This window comes from Rhodnius prolixus, unplaced genomic scaffold (assembly GCF_049639745.1).
Source record: "Rhodnius prolixus isolate KJV_2025 unplaced genomic scaffold, Rpr scaffold_1, whole genome shotgun sequence".
In the NCBI taxonomy this organism is placed as follows: domain Eukaryota; kingdom Metazoa; phylum Arthropoda; class Insecta; order Hemiptera; family Reduviidae; genus Rhodnius; species Rhodnius prolixus.
In genome coordinates this window covers 58,353,665-58,369,399 of record NW_027411581.1, presented here as the reverse complement: position 1 = coordinate 58,369,399, position 15,735 = coordinate 58,353,665, and the positions used below count along the sequence as shown (strand labels likewise).

Sequence of the window (15,735 nt, the reverse complement as noted above, 5' to 3'; positions counted from 1 at the left end):
TGATTATCTAGATAGGAGCAGAACAAGAGCCCAGTGGACTAGTTGGCCCACTATCTTGTAGTGGGCGTTCGTAGACTTGTAGCACTAGAAGGAGTTTAAAAAAAGAAAAGAAAAAGAGAGAGAACATTATACATACATGAAAGTGAGATGGAGATGCTGTGATGATTATATATGCATACCTCTGTGTTAGTGTTGTGTGATGTGGGCGGATAGGGCGATAGGGTGTGACTGGAAATTAATTTACTATTTTTTGTGTTTTTAATTTGTTTTATATTTTGCCCTTCTAAGATTACGTTCATTGGTCAGTCTGTGCACATATTTATTTATTAGCTATGAAGCCATCTTCTTTATGGCTTACGTCATTACGATATTATGTAAACTGTATGATGGAAGTTTGTTGTTTTCTGATTTTCGTAACTCGAACTCATGACCAAACAGGACCCATCATCCTGAAATTAAGACAGGCTGTATCAGTCTCACAGTGGCTCACTCTGATTATCCGACGGACAAGCTGAAACCTCAATTATCTAGACTGAATATCATCACTAATATCTGCATTTACCTTCGCTTGACCTGTTTTTTTGGGGGGTGGCTTACTAAGACTGTAATGAATAAACTTTATTTTGCATGAATAAGCTAAGTTTTCCAAAATGATAAGCCTCATCCAGAATTAACAAATCCACAGGGAAGTTTAAGTCCAATCTATGGACAGGAAATCACACATATCTCTAGAGAACCCACGCAACAGAGAGGCTAGAAAACACCACCGGATAGAACTTAGAACAGATTGATTAAGGCTAAAATCTAACCTACTACAGTCAGTGATAATATTAAAGGTACAGTTCGAGTATTATTTTCTTGTGTTTGGATTATATCGAATCTTGCAAGGCATAAAAACCATCGTGCGAGTAACGAAGATATATTTCAGTAAATTTTATGGTCTTCTACTTTCTTCTTTTGCTGACAGCGTTACAGAAACTTGAACATTGATGTTTATAGATAGTGTTTTGGTTTTCTAAGGAGCCAATTTGGATTTCTAAGGAGTTTTAGGTGACGTAGAGAGCATGATAACTTTTCCCGTTTTAGGCTTAGTTCCTCTCTGATGCAACGTTACTTTAGTTCGAATCTAAACTTTTTTACTCTCCATTCTTTACTTATAAATTCATTCGCTTCACACACATTCATCCCTCTACTAAGTAATTGCCTATGTTTCAGGCGGGGCTTAACGTCCAACTACCAATTAGGTGTCGTGGACGGAGGCGTCTAGCAAACATACTTTACTGTAAATTTCTTTTATAACCCTTTAAATAAAATCCAAGGCCTAAGATCGGGAATCGAACCCAGTACCACAATGCATATCAGCTTTGCAGGTCTCGTCATCCCTCTACTATATTTACGTACAAACTTACAACTAATGGATGGATCAGTACTCTGTGCTCCTGCCATCCTTATAGCATAACCTAAATTAAAATCACGTAATCCTTATCTAATCATTTTCTTCCATTCATTCTAAACTTACACAAATTGATGATCTTTGCCAAATAATTGCAATAAACTGTTAATTTCTAACAAAAAACAAAAAAATCTTCTGAGAAAAAGCTTGTACATGTTTCTAAGAAAATGTTTGCTAGCATCCGAACAGAATTTTGGAAATATTCACCGTCCTAATTGCCCTCGGATTTTGGTCGCCTGACTCATTTATGTAGTTGCTAATCTTGTATTTAGCCGCTCTCACACAGATTCTTAGTCACTATGGCTGCTAATAAATTATAAACTTGTACTAAAATTTATGAATCATTTTTTAGTATTTAGTTTAATCTTACGTAATTTCTTATTGCCTCTTTATCATATTTTAGTGCTGCCCTGTTCCTGTCGTTTTGTATTTAGTTTGTCTGCCGGAAGTTTGGTGCATTTAGCAGCATCATAATTTGTTAGGTATCACGAAATGACAGTTGTCCTTGCTTTAAATCCCCTCTTAATAAGTTCTGATGATTCCAGCACATATTATAAAGCTGTTTCCATTCAAATTTTGTTTCCATTATAATAGAAAGGGTATTTGTGCATAATGTCAGAGCAATGAGAACTTGTATCGTAGCTTTTTTTCACATTTTAGTTGAGGGAATATGAGGAACCCTTTCACAGTACATGTTTGCAACAGCATTTGACCCGGAAATGTGTGTTGTCTCCAGTGCAGGGTTATCCCTGATATCGCTGGAACTTCATAGGAGTTAGAACGACCAGGAAATTCTTTTTTAAGAATTTGTTAATTGGAGCTCCAGAAAAGAAGCTTTTAAATACCTTTCTGCCATTAAAGAAGATGCCTTAAAGGCATGAGAACCTCTCAGCTGGCCGAGGTTGAACTGTTTAGGCCAAGACCCAGCTTTCTGGGGGGGGGGGACATGTGCTCAAATTCCCCTTTAATTATTATGCCTCTATTTAACCTGGACAGAAACTATCGGAATCAGGAGATAGTTATCCTATCCGTGGGGGCCCCGGATAAAGAGAAGCCTTTAAGAGCACGGAGTTCACATGATAGCCGCCCTAAAATGGCTTGGTAATATGAGGTAAAGCCAATAAGGTTACCTTATTTTGGATACCAAGACAAGTTTGACGTAGAAGGAAATGAGGTTACTGTTTGCTTGCGACTTAGAAGATTGATCAGAGATAAAATTATTATTTTTTTATATAAATTAATAAATCTGTCATACAGAACATATCTATTCTGTCATATATTTCACGTTTCTGTAGCTTATTAGAATATTGTGTTTCTATTAGTGGTAATATATATAATTTGTTGTTCTTGTATTAAAAATTTATTATTTATTCATTTTTTAATTTATTAGTTAAATTATTATGATAAGTACTTAGTTATTTTTTATTAACATTATTCTATTTTATGTTATATTCAAGTATATATCAATTCTACTACAATCCTTGAAAGATTAAAGAAAAATATTGTAAATAAAAGTATAAATCTTGTAATTTAAATGATAATAAAAGATAATATATTATAATTAAGTTATAGAATAGGTGTAAACATCTGGTATGCGAGAATCTTTATCTTATTCTCTAAAGCATAGTTTATGATACCGTAGGGAGAGCTTAAGAAATACATAGCGGAGAGAAGTGGGAGGCTGTAGAAGGTGACAAGTATGCACGTATGTACACATAGGTATATCACATCGTGTACACTGAATGAGCTGGATTCGTGACTTACCGCTAGTACAACGGATCAAAAGAGAGCACCATAATACTGATCTAGTCAGCATCCAAACTGTAGCTGATTATAATAGCGGGTTTGTCAGTTTAATGGGACACTAATCTGCGCGCTGTATGCACTGATCTCTGGGGATGTATGGCGAGGTAGTATTTCTGTTGGTGACCTTATTATTTTTCATTAATTTTATTTTAATTTATTAATAACTAGTTCAGCTGAGGAAATTCTAGAATTAACTCTTCCTTGTTTTCGTAGTTTTTCCGCTCAACTTTGAACAGAGAAAAGTTGGTCGCTAATAATAATAAAAAAGGTAGTAAATCTTTAGTTATGTTTACATCATACTAAAACGTGCATTTATGGGAAAACGCAATTGCAATAATATCACTCGCTGGCAGTAAAAGAAAACAGAAAATACAATGATTTCCTACATGAGAGTATTTTCTCTATTTGAAGGCGTGGCTTAAAAAAAGAAATCATATATGCGTTAACTGAAGCATTTCTATTGGTTTGGAGAAATACAGTCCCTCTTTCCACATGTGTAAAAGTGTATGCGTGCTAGATAAGGTTGCCAAGGGGTAGCTGCGTGTCAGGACGAGCGGTTTACCCACTGTGTGTACGGAGATGATCATTCTGGTAAGAATATATGTGATGTCTTCGGGGTTGAGGCCGGAAGTGGAGAAGGAGTACATCCATTGGTTTCCTTCTCGCACCAGCACACTTCCTTTTTTTCTCTGTGGAGGCGGAGAAAAGTGCTAGTTTCTATATGAAGCTCTAGGGGAAAAGAAAGCTGGGGGCGCAGAAAAGAGAAGGAGGAAGAAGGAACTAAATCCAATATGTCACGCGTGCCGCCTCCGCTTGTACTTTGCCGCCTACTACTGTATATATATCTCTTTACTTGGGCGACAGTTCACTGCATTTGACGGCATTCTCTCCCCCTTATAGCGCAAGCAATCTTTTTTTTTTCTTCCACTTCCTTTTATTATTTGTGTTGCTGTAAAAGTCAGCAATGTCTTGGAGATGTGTACACATTCAGTGAGGAGAGAAACCCCAGAAATGCTTTGGGCTCGAAGGGGAGGAACATCATCGACCGTAGACACACAACACGGCTTATACGCATCACTTGATTATCTTTATTTGAAATCAAAATCATTATTTTCAGATTAGTCGCCGATTGTTTGTTTTCTGTTATTTGCTTTTGTTTCTTTCCTATCATCCCTTACTTCTTGCAGATGGAAAGATGGAAATAATTCAAAACCACTTACATTCAAATAGGATTGGTGCTTCCAATTTCTTTTAAACTTCTTTCTTGTTCGTCACATCCAAGAAGGTTTTGGCCAAAGAAAATATTGAAACCAATTTCTTTATTAATTAATTTCTTTATTAAGAAAGTATATTCGGCATGGCTACCGTCTGCCAGAGTTTAATAAAGATGAAAAGAGAACTATCATTCTTAATGAAACAAACAAAACAAGACCTAAAAAATAAGAATATAAAATAATAATAAAGAGCTGAAACTGAAACAAAAAGTAGAAAACAACTTTATTAGCAAATTAAATTTCAATAGATTGCAATAATACTAAAATAAATGTAACTATACAAGATGATAGATTATAAATAAAGCAAAATAAGTAAGTAAGAGATGATAAATACTATATTCAGATAATAGATGATACCAAAGCATGTTTTTTAAGATGAATCTGTAATCCAGATATACCTGATTCTCCAAGCGTGTCGAGCGGATCAGTGGACGAGGATTTACTGAGATAAAGTACCCGAAATTCTGCCAATAGAGGACACTCGTCCAGAAACAATTTCTTTGTTATACCTCTACGTTTCGGGAGTACCTACGGGTGACCTTCATCTGGAGCTTTTTTTTTTTTAAAGGGGGTTGGATGATATCGTCGCTACCACGCCAAAACCACGAATCTGCCAATTTGGCCATTTTCACCTAAATACAGATTTTTGCTTAGCTTTTGGTCAACTTCACTCTGCCAAAGACGCGAATCTGCAGCACCAGTCGATGTTGCTGAAATCGTAACTCATATTTTCACGAGTCTGTAGAAAACTAGAGGATCCCCACGCCAATTCACGAATATGCCACTTTCGCGAGTTTGCCATAGTGTTTCTTCAAGAGTACTTCACGAATCTACCACTTTCGTGTTTTTCGCATGGTAAGATGAACTAATTGGAAAAAAATCGTTTTTTTTCCCTGTAGACCGCGCTGGTCTTTAGCTTTAATAATGTTATGTTTACGTCATTGTGTTGATGTTGTTTTTGATAACGCTTAACCATGAGTGAAAGAACACGGAAGATACTTTCTATGTGTGCTCCATTAGTGATAGAATCTGAATCAGATGAATCTAAAGATCCTTTTGGTGATGTAGATATTTTCGACCAGGATAAAAATTATGTACCTTCAGAAGAAGACAGTTCAAGCAGTGATGATGGCAATCGTGATGCAAATATAAAACATGTTAACGTTGAAGGCATCAGATTTTCAGAGGGATAATTTGCCGGAACCTGATGCAAGTGAAGAGTCGGAATATGACGACTAACAATTAGCGTATAGGAATTGTACATTAATCTTGATCTGAATAAAAAACATTTTGAATTCTACCTAACAACAATGGTTTTATAATAGTTCCCTTTTACTTTATCAATTCCTTACGAATGTGTTTCCTTCGCAAAAATCACAATGCCAAAATCACGAAAGTGCATTTAAGCCCTAATATATGTTGTTTTAAAATAAACATTATGAACGAAAATAACATCATTAAAAGCTATTCTTTCGAATAAACAATATAAAATAAAATTTACGTTTTAAATTTGAAACCCTGATTTTTCAGAGCTAAAAGAATCTTTAAATGTGTTTTACTCAAAACTTACTTTTTGCAGTTTCGTGGTTTTGGCGTGGTACCGACGATATGTCAATATGACTCAATATACACCCTTACACATATCACAGTTTAACTCCGCTGCCTGTGGGCAACGCTTTTCCAAAATTATGTCACAAGGAAACTTCCTTTCACGTGAATTAAATTTTCTTCTCCGGGTCACTTGCTCAAGATCTGCAACTTTAGTAGACTTTGGAGCAAAATCTACATTTAAACTTAATTCGTTATTTTCTACTAATCTAAAGATTTTCTTCTTTGAACACATGGTTGTGTGCGTGAGAATTCAAAGATAAGTGAAACAACTGTCTTACTGTACTGCCAAGAGGGACTCCTTATCTCCTTAGTATTATCACTTTCATGTCCTGAGTGTGCTGCGGCGAGTCACGTGGGGAACTAGTTCACCAGTTCGTGCTTTATTTCGCATACTTCTCCTCTAACTTGCAATCTTGGTCGTGTAATACCTGTAAAATACAAGACCAACACATTCTGTACTATTTTATAACTTACTGTTATAAACAGCTGTCAAAAAAAAGTAATTAAAAATGTAAAAGTGTGTATGATTTTAAGTCTTAATTAGTTGTAAAAGAAATTGGACTTTTATTAATGGTAAAATTTTTATCTTTAACTTTTTAAATAATTAACTTTTAGGCAAACGACTTCAGGGGTATGTCCCAATTTAAATTGGGTCTCTGAACTATAATTGCATCTGTTCTGTCCTGCATCAATGAAGGATTTTGGGCACCTGGGCCGTTCGAAACATTTTAAAGAAATATAAGTAGTGAAATTGGATAAGTAAATAACCTATCGTAATGTTTTGACTAAATAACCTCTCACACGGTTTTACGTAAATTTTCCTAATTTAGGCATACTTTGGATTTAATCTCATTGTGTGCACGAACTGTGCGGCGTTAGAGAAGAGGTTTTTTCATGTGTATTTACAAGTACATTCCACGGAATCGAAAGAATTATGTGTGTGTATATATATTGTATTTCTAATATTTTTGAGTGAATACAAGTGTTTAGTGATGGGTTTTATGGAGGAAGAGTCTGTCTTGCGATGGGAGCAAGACACTCCTCCAGGCGGCTGAGCAAGTCCAGTTGGTGTTGATTACATAGCACATCACTTCCTGTGACGTAGACGATCTCTGTCTTTCTTCTCCATTCTTCATTCTCTGTGGAATTGTAGCGACTGTTGTGGTTCTTTGGGGTTCTCACCAAGAACTATGTTTTAGCCGCAAAGACATCCTCACAGTACAGTTTTCTGTCTCCCCCTTGGACAGATGTGGCCACCTGCTGCATATCATCTCATACACCTTCATTCTTAATCTCTCTCTCTCTCTCTCTCTCTCTCTCTCTACAATCCTCACATCACTTAGATTTTACAAAACTTGCATCATGAATGCGCAAATCGTGATTATCAGTTCCTATCTTACATCTACTTAGAAGAAGCAATGTATACTTCTCTGGGAGTACATGTTTTGATGGTCCGCTAGCTTGTAAAATAATTTTTATTTACAAACCAGAAATTCTACTTCTGAGCATAGCGAGTAAGGCACCCGAATGGGTGTGCTCTAAATTATTTTTCTTTTCTGAAATCGTTTTACTAACTTAGAAGATAAGATCTCTAAACTTTGAACATAAACACCGTCTTCCGAAGATTAGGTTAATTTAAAGAATGTAGGATTAATTAAGTAGTTTTGTATTTAAAGCTCATTATATATAAATTACTATTATTGATCTCAAGTTTTTACGAATTATTTTTTTATATTTTATTTTATTTTTTTTTACTCACTATAAATAGTTTCCATAGCTGGCAAAGTAGGTAACCTTGTTGATAATTAACTGGTAGATAGTAACTATTAATTAGTTTAATGGCTACCAATATTATTCGAGATATTATTTACTATTTGATGAGCCCAGAACCTGTCTGCTCGGAACCTATTGGAAGATTTCTCTGATTCATAAGGCGGTTCGTTTTCACTTCAGTAGGAAATGTCAGAATCGAGACGAGATTATTATCCTATCTTTCGTTAGCCGGCTACCTGTAATGCGCATGAGCTTTAGCCTCATCAATTTGAAATTTTTTTTTGGAAATCTCTCTGTAAAACTCATTGAGTTGAATAGAGAAAACAAACTCATCCTATTCAGGGCCCGGAACAGCGTGGCACAAAATGAGATGACTAACAAACTGATTGGACTTTCTTTATTTAATGCGAAAGAGGCAACAGATTTCTCTCAGATAAGTTTCTGGTTTTAAGTAAGGATCTAGAGAAATAGTTTGAATCACTTCAGAGTCTGAGCGATCTGTCTAAGCGAGTATTTCTAGAAGTGATCAGAGGAACAACTCGTCTTAGTAAAATAAGCTTAGCATGCTGACCAGGTTTCGTCAAGGAGTATTTCAAAAAGAAGCTGAGCCTGAAACGTGATGGCATCTGCAGATTTCTGTAGAGGATGGAGGAAACTCTAATCCATCAGTCATATTTGGATGGCTGAGGTACCCGAAGTTGAAGAAGAAGTCCTAACTTATAGAAATCAATTCTGGCAGAGTCTGTGAGAAATGTGGTTAAATAACCTTAAATAAGGAGATTACTCAAAATTCTGTCTCAACTGATCAAAATCGTAAATGCATAACAGGTCGCTTTGATTTGTAAAGTGTCGGCAGATGTCCTGCACAAGGCATCTGAGCATGATGCTCTGGAAATAATTGTTAATTCTTCGTGTCGTGCCTCAAGAAGTTTTTTTTTTTTTTGTTCCAGTTGATGAATTGTCTGCCAAAAACGATTATGCAAGGCAGCCAGCTCTTGGATTCTTTTGAAACGCTGTTGAAGATCCAACACTCGGTCTTAAAATTCACGAGTCAGCTCCGACTCATGAGAGAAGTTAATAACTAAGTGTAGAAGAACTACTTATGTTAAAAACCACATTATTTATGGATTGGCTAAGTGGTTAGTTAGTTCAAACAATGCAACTGGCTGTTTTTAGGATTACTCGTCCTAAAAAACCACTACAGTCACTTTCTTGTTGCTCTCTGGAATTGTAGAGTGGCCAACAGAACTCCGAGAAGGCTCCTGGTATCAACGACCTTAGATATAGACGCGCATTCATCCAGATAATTATCGAAAATACTTTTAAAAATAAATAATTTACAAACTTTACTTTTAAATTTAAATAATTTACTGTACCGAGGCTGGCGTACAGGCGCTCAAAATGTGCTCTTTAATGATTAATGTGTATCTTGCCACAATTTCATTCAGTTCCAATGGGTGCTTTGCTAATACCAAGCCCAGGATCTTAACGTTGCATTTTTCACCGGAATGCACTTGCCTGATCTTACTCGTTCAACTCGCATCATTTAGCAACTTTCGACTTCATTTCTTGCTTCTAATCCAAGCATGTACTCCATACTAAATTTTGTATTCACAGACAAAATTCAGTAGGTTTCTCAGGGTCACCTTGCAGTAACCGAGTATAGAATCATTGTTCTTCCTTGCAGCAAGCCACAAGTGGGTAGCCATTTTCATTCTGGTATCGTTGCACTATTAAAAGTAAATTAACCGATAACTGCGTGATTGTAAATCTGGACCACAATAATGTAGCGCTTAATTTTTCCTCTCATTTCATTTGCGCTTTTCCTCGGCTAGTCAATTATAAAGGAGGAGTAAAAAAAATAAAAAAACAAATAAATGCCTGTGCATTGCCATTAGGGGGAAAAGTGCTCCTAGTTCAAGCAAAGGGAGCTCCTGTTCGTAGCATGATTCTTCCGGTAACCAAACTTCCTTGCATTACCTTATCTTCTAATGCCCATGTCGTTAGCACAACCGATCTACTATGTTTCCTAAATCAGCAAAAAATGGAGATACATTCTTATATCGGGTGATAGGAGCCAGCAGCGTCTATCTCTCTCTCGCTTTGTTATTTTTCCGCTTTCATCCTCTATTTTACGGATGCTCGACGAATCGATTTTACAATTTATTCGGCCTCCCTAAAAATTGGGGGGAGACAGTATTTTTCTTACAAATGCTCTTGCTACCTTGAATAGGGAGCTGTACCTTCTTCATGTTCTTTCCTTCTGTATGCCTGCCTTTCTCAGATAGGAAGGATGTTACACTGTTCTCTACCTCGCTTGCTACCTCTCAGATAAGAGTAGTAATTTGTACACACGCGCGCGCACACACACACACACACACACACACACACACACACACACAAACCTCACTTAACTTCCTTTCCAGTTTCCCTCTTACAGTTCCAATCTATTCCAAGTATGTACTTAGTAGAGAAGTGAAACAGTACGAAGACTCCCAGCAAGGTGTGCTGGCTGGCCTCCTAAGCTATCTTGAGTACTTGTGTCTGTGCTAGTGTAATTTTCGTCACCTTCCTCCATCTTTGGTTTGAATACAAATCGCTAAATTTTCTTCCCTTCTGTACGGATACTTTGTTGGAAAATATTCGAGACCTCTCTCCCGTTTCAAGCACAACCTAAACTCCATAGTCTGACTGGAAAATAAGAAAACAGGTTCCAGAAATAGGCGGATATTAAGAAAGGCGATAGCTTTTCTTTTTTGTGTCTACACGTGTATAAATAAGCATAAAAAAGAAAATTTCCGGTTGGAAGTAAACCATTTCCGTTGTAAAAATAGAAAACAAATTTCATTATCAACATAAAAATATAAATTTAATACTTTGTATATAAATTTTATTTATTTACAGAAGAAAATTCTATTTAATGTGTTGGTAACTAAGTTCCTGACATTCTTTTAAATTTTTTAAAAGTTTATTTTTCGATAAAAATTAACGACTAATTAATCAATCATGTATGCTCCCTTGTTGTTCACATCTTCTTCCCAGCGCTCAAAAAGATTTTCAATACCTCGTTGGAAGATATCACCTAGTTTCGACTCGAAAAATTCATCCAACCAAGCTCTCGATTCTGCATCAGTATTAAATTAAACTCCGCGCACAGCTTTTGAAAGAGGTGTAAATCCGTCGGTGCCAAATTCGGGAGAGTACGGCAGCACTTCCCAGCTATGCGATTGAACGGAATCCATGGTCATATTGGCGATATGAAGGGCGGGCGTTGTCGTGCAACAAAAAGAACTCCATGCTGCCGATTAGGTATTTTTTTCTTGAATGGCCATGTTGAGTCGTTCCAGTCGTGTTGAACACACCAGTTCCGCGTTGACTGTTTGGTTCCGTTCAAGTAATTCGTAATGGATAATCCCTTTTCAGTCCCACTTGCATCGGATGAAGAGCTTGTTTAAAGCGCGGTGTCCAGGCTAAGACGTTCCATGCGCTGTTTCATACTTATGTAAAGGCACCATTTTTCGTCGCCAGTAACGATTCGCTAAAGAAATTGTTGCTCGCGTATGTGTCGAGCGAGCAAAAAGAAAGAGGTGTCGAAAAAAAATGCTCATTTTTTTTCCATGTTAATGATCTGAAAATTAACATAAATTAACTCGAACGAAAATTCTGATAGAACAAAACATCCCTTTTCGAATGATTTAAGACATTATGCCAAAAACATTTAATGAGAAGCGAGTCAAAGAGATGATGAAAACAAGTATCTGCATTGAAATCTGTTTGGCTAAAAGGTTATAGCATCCGCGGTGGCACGCTTGCTTTTCGGATTCAGTTATTACGGAATTACTTACAAATGTCTTGACCAGAGTTTTTGTTTTTTATAATTTTATGGAAAACGTTTCTCCTCGGGTCCCGGGTTAGAGATAAAAAGAAAGAGGAGCTACTCCACGAAATCTAAGCCTTCATCTCTAGATGTTCTCTTTTTAATCAAATCTTTGTGTAAGAATTCGTGGTTCTTTTTAAAAGCGCAAGTACATCAGTTTGAATTCCTCTTCTTTTCGCTCACTTACTCCGTGCGCACTCTCTCTCTTCGGACCAAGATTGCAAATAAAGATAAAGATGGCCATTCTATGTGTCCACAGAAAAAAAAAGGAGTGTTTAGTATAAAAAAAAGGAAAGGGTCGTGTCCACAAAAAGAGAAAAGAAGGAGATCACTTCTTGTAGCTGTCCGATGACTGCCCTGGTCCGTACCCTCTTCTTCGTCTAAATGATCAGAATATCTTCTCATCAGCCTGCCAACTCTTTCAGCTTCTATATGTTTCCCATTACAGAGTAAAGAGCAAGTTTGTTTCCTTTTCATCTCCACTCTCTCTGTACGAAATGTTAATCTTTATCTCCCACCTTGAACACCTGTTTATCACTTGACCAGAAATACTTATCATCACTTTGTGCTTGATTTTCTCAATAATTTATCAACAGAACGGTCATTGAAAACAAAAACAAAACCAAAAAAAAAAAGCACGTTTTGGTTTTGAAAAGTTACAAATGACCATTGCTTTTGTGGTTTAATAAATTTATCAAAAGTTGTCTTCTGGTCTCGCAGGACGCTTCCTGCACTTTCTCAGGAGCCACTGCTTTCTAGGACGGGTGGGTCTGTGTCGGGATTGGCACTCTGGCACGTTGCGTGAATGTAAATAGGTTTAGGATTGTAAATGAGTGAGAGGAATATAGAGTACTCCACTCAATGTATATATAGGAATATATCTAGTAGGAGGAATGTATTTATTAGGATGAATGTACTTATTAGGATGATTGTATGAGTGTGTGTACATAAACTTTGTGTAAATAGGTTATTTTAAAATTGAGGCTAGATCTCTATGGGGTGCGAGGAATATCGAGTACTCCACCCCAACATTAGTTAGTTGGGTTAAAAGGAAAGAGTTAGGGCAACCGCTAGGTTAGTTTCCATTAGATTGACTAGGTGTATATTAGGCTATTTAGTAAAGTGTCTATTCACCAGTATAGTTTAGGTGTAAAGGACCCTTGATGTTGTGCACTTTTCAAAACAAAACCAAAAAAAAATTATCAAAATCTAGACTCAAACGACTTTCTCTAACTACTGTTCCCCCCCTCCTCAGGTACTAACTCTGAAATTTCACTCAAACTTTGAAAGTTTTGAGAAGGAATTTCTCACAAAACTCCCCTTATTGAAGTTAAGTAACATTTTCTGAGAAAATCTGAACAATTTAAGTGCCATCATTCCAAGAGAAATCATCTCACTTGAGGAGTAAACCATTTGGTTTCCAAAATACCAGTAATATTAGCCTAAATTTGGTCCTATTAATTTTAAACATAAAAAACATGTATGTATTTTTATTCCTTTATAAAAGATTCTTTAAATTTACCCAAACCAACTCGAGTTAATGAACTTGTTACACAATTTTAAAATATTTATTAATAAAAAACAAACCAGTCTCAGTTCCTGTTTTTATCTTCATTCGATCACAATTTGAAATACAATTTGAAAATTAAAATTAAATTTAGTATATTGGTGTTTTTTCTTTAAAAATAAAAGATTAATTAATTTTTTTATTGTTTCTTGGAATTAAAAAAAAGAACATTTGTCCACTTGTATGTGAGTACATCTCAATAAATACACAATACCAATATATTTTACGATTTCCTGAAGTTTCCCGAATTATGTGATGAGAGCTGCACTAAGTTGTTGCATTTAAAAACCGGGTTATTAAACCGGTTTATGGGGGAATTTTAATTGGATAAGCTGGAGACAGATTCCTCTGGGATTCTTCAATAGCTGTGCTGTCGTGGTTTTAGTTTTTGTTTTTTGTTCTATAAATGACTACTATTTTTTTGTATAGATAATACATACATAAAAATGTATTTTTAACTTTTTTGGTTTTATTAGACTTCAAAAAAATAAAAAATTTAAAGAAAAAAGCGTATTTTTATTTAAATTAAAAATTTAAATGTTATTATATTTTCTTATTAAATCAAAGTCATCTGGTATTAGATTAGAATCAGCTGTTATGCTAGGTTTCTTGTACTAGTTTTTTTTAAGCAAGGCTTTACTTATATATTTGTGGTAATATTTATCCATTAGTACTATTTTATAGCTCCGGTTGTGTTTAATAGGTAAACGGTAAGAATTAAATGTTAAAAAAAAATAAAAATCAGTGCACTGTAAATGGGAATTTCATAGAACAGTTTTATTTTATTTATTTTTTTGCAGTTTACCTTCCTGGGCTGTTTCTAAGAGGCTAATTGGCATTTCGTAACCTTCCGTAAGGTCACTGTTGTAGCCCACACCGGGTATGTTGGGTTTAAGGAGATAACTTTACGAAATGGGGGGCCACCTTTGTTGGATTTGAGGAGGAAACAAGTGCTTTACGTGGCATGCGAGTCTGATGTTCCCTATCAACTTACAACAAAATATTGCCTACTGCTATAAAGTTCTTTCCGTTTGACTAAAATTACTGCGCCTTCCTTGTTACCCTCTGCTACACTGATACTATTGGGAATATTGGACCCCACCAGTACATAGCTGATAATCCCACAAATTCCACAGACCCCATCCAATGATTTTTCAAGGAATAATTTTAAATTATTTAAGATCATTAAAGTAAAGTAATGCCTATTTTATCAGGCTGTCTTTACATCCAACTACCAAATTAAGTATCTTGGACTGAGGCGATTGGCAAACCATACTTTTACTGTATAATTTCTCATAATACCGTTGATGATTTTGGGGAATATTGAGGTGCGGTCAATAAATTAAAAAAAAAAACACAAATTTTGTTTCTTCATACCAACGTTTCGGTAAATATATATTACCTTCTTCAGGGTGCTATTAAATTTGTCAAGTTTAATGTTAAGGAAAATATTTGGTCCAGTTTATTACAATAAAACTGTTAGTTGGAGAATAATTGCGAGCTCTATGAGTTGTACAAAGAAGTCTGCTTATCGCGCTTTATAAGAGTCCGACGAATGGAATAGGCTGGGTCACGTGGATAACTGTGAATGACTGAAAACAGAATGCCGCGCAGAATACTGTTTGGCAAAAAAAAGAGTTGGAAGACCACGCAGGCATTGGCTCCAGGAGGTTGAGGAAAACCTAAAGACCGTTGGAGTAGATGACTGAAGAGGAAAAGCAAGAGATAAGAATATCTGGTGTGACATTATTAGAGAATCCAAGACCCACATAGGGCTGTAGAGCTACAAGAAGGTGAAGAAGAATTTAAAGCTACATCATCATAACTGTTGTTAATAAATACCTCTCCTAATTTCAATGATAGTTTTGGTATGACGAAACAATATTTGTGTTTATGAATTTATTGACCGTACCTCACAATATTCCCCAAAATCATCAATTAACAACGGGGGAAAACCCAAAACTATCATTAACCATTAAATAAAAAATCCAAGGCCCAGACCGGGGGAATCGACAGTGTTGTCCATAGGAATGTTATTCTAATGGGAATCCCATGGGAAACGTCTCATGGGATGGGATGGGACGGGACAGCACACATTTGTATTTCCCATGGTAGTCGATAGAATGATACTGAATTGTCATACTTAGATTATAATTTTGAGTGTTAAAGTTAATAAAGTTAATAAATTTTGTCGTTTTGCATGACTCTTAGTACATGTAGTCCTATTTAGTAGACACTAAACGTAAACTTTCATAAATTTATTAATTTTATTTGAACTGTATTCCATATTAATATTATAATGGGAATCTCGTGGGATGGGATGGGATGGGACAGGCATAAATTGCCATGGTATGGGATGGGATGGGACAGAAAA

General features: G+C 35.9%; 1 protein-coding gene and 1 long non-coding RNA gene across 4 annotated transcripts in view; one reads left to right on the top strand and one right to left on the bottom strand.

The window, feature by feature from the left end:
• Positions 1 to 15,735, top strand: part of MESR6 (misexpression suppressor of ras 6) — a 906,147-nt gene that overhangs the window by 397,571 nt on the left and 492,841 nt on the right. The gene's annotated exons all lie outside the window — the stretch shown is intronic.
• Positions 108 to 15,735, bottom strand: part of LOC141449967 (uncharacterized) — a 73,493-nt gene continuing 57,865 nt past the window's right edge. Inside the window, exons 3-5 of the long non-coding RNA XR_012455796.1 lie at positions 6,423 to 6,572; positions 4,480 to 4,691; positions 108 to 449 (exon numbers count right to left, since the gene is read on the bottom strand). This is a non-coding gene — a long non-coding RNA (uncharacterized lncRNA). The remainder of the gene's footprint in view (positions 450 to 4,479; positions 4,692 to 6,422; positions 6,573 to 15,735) is intronic.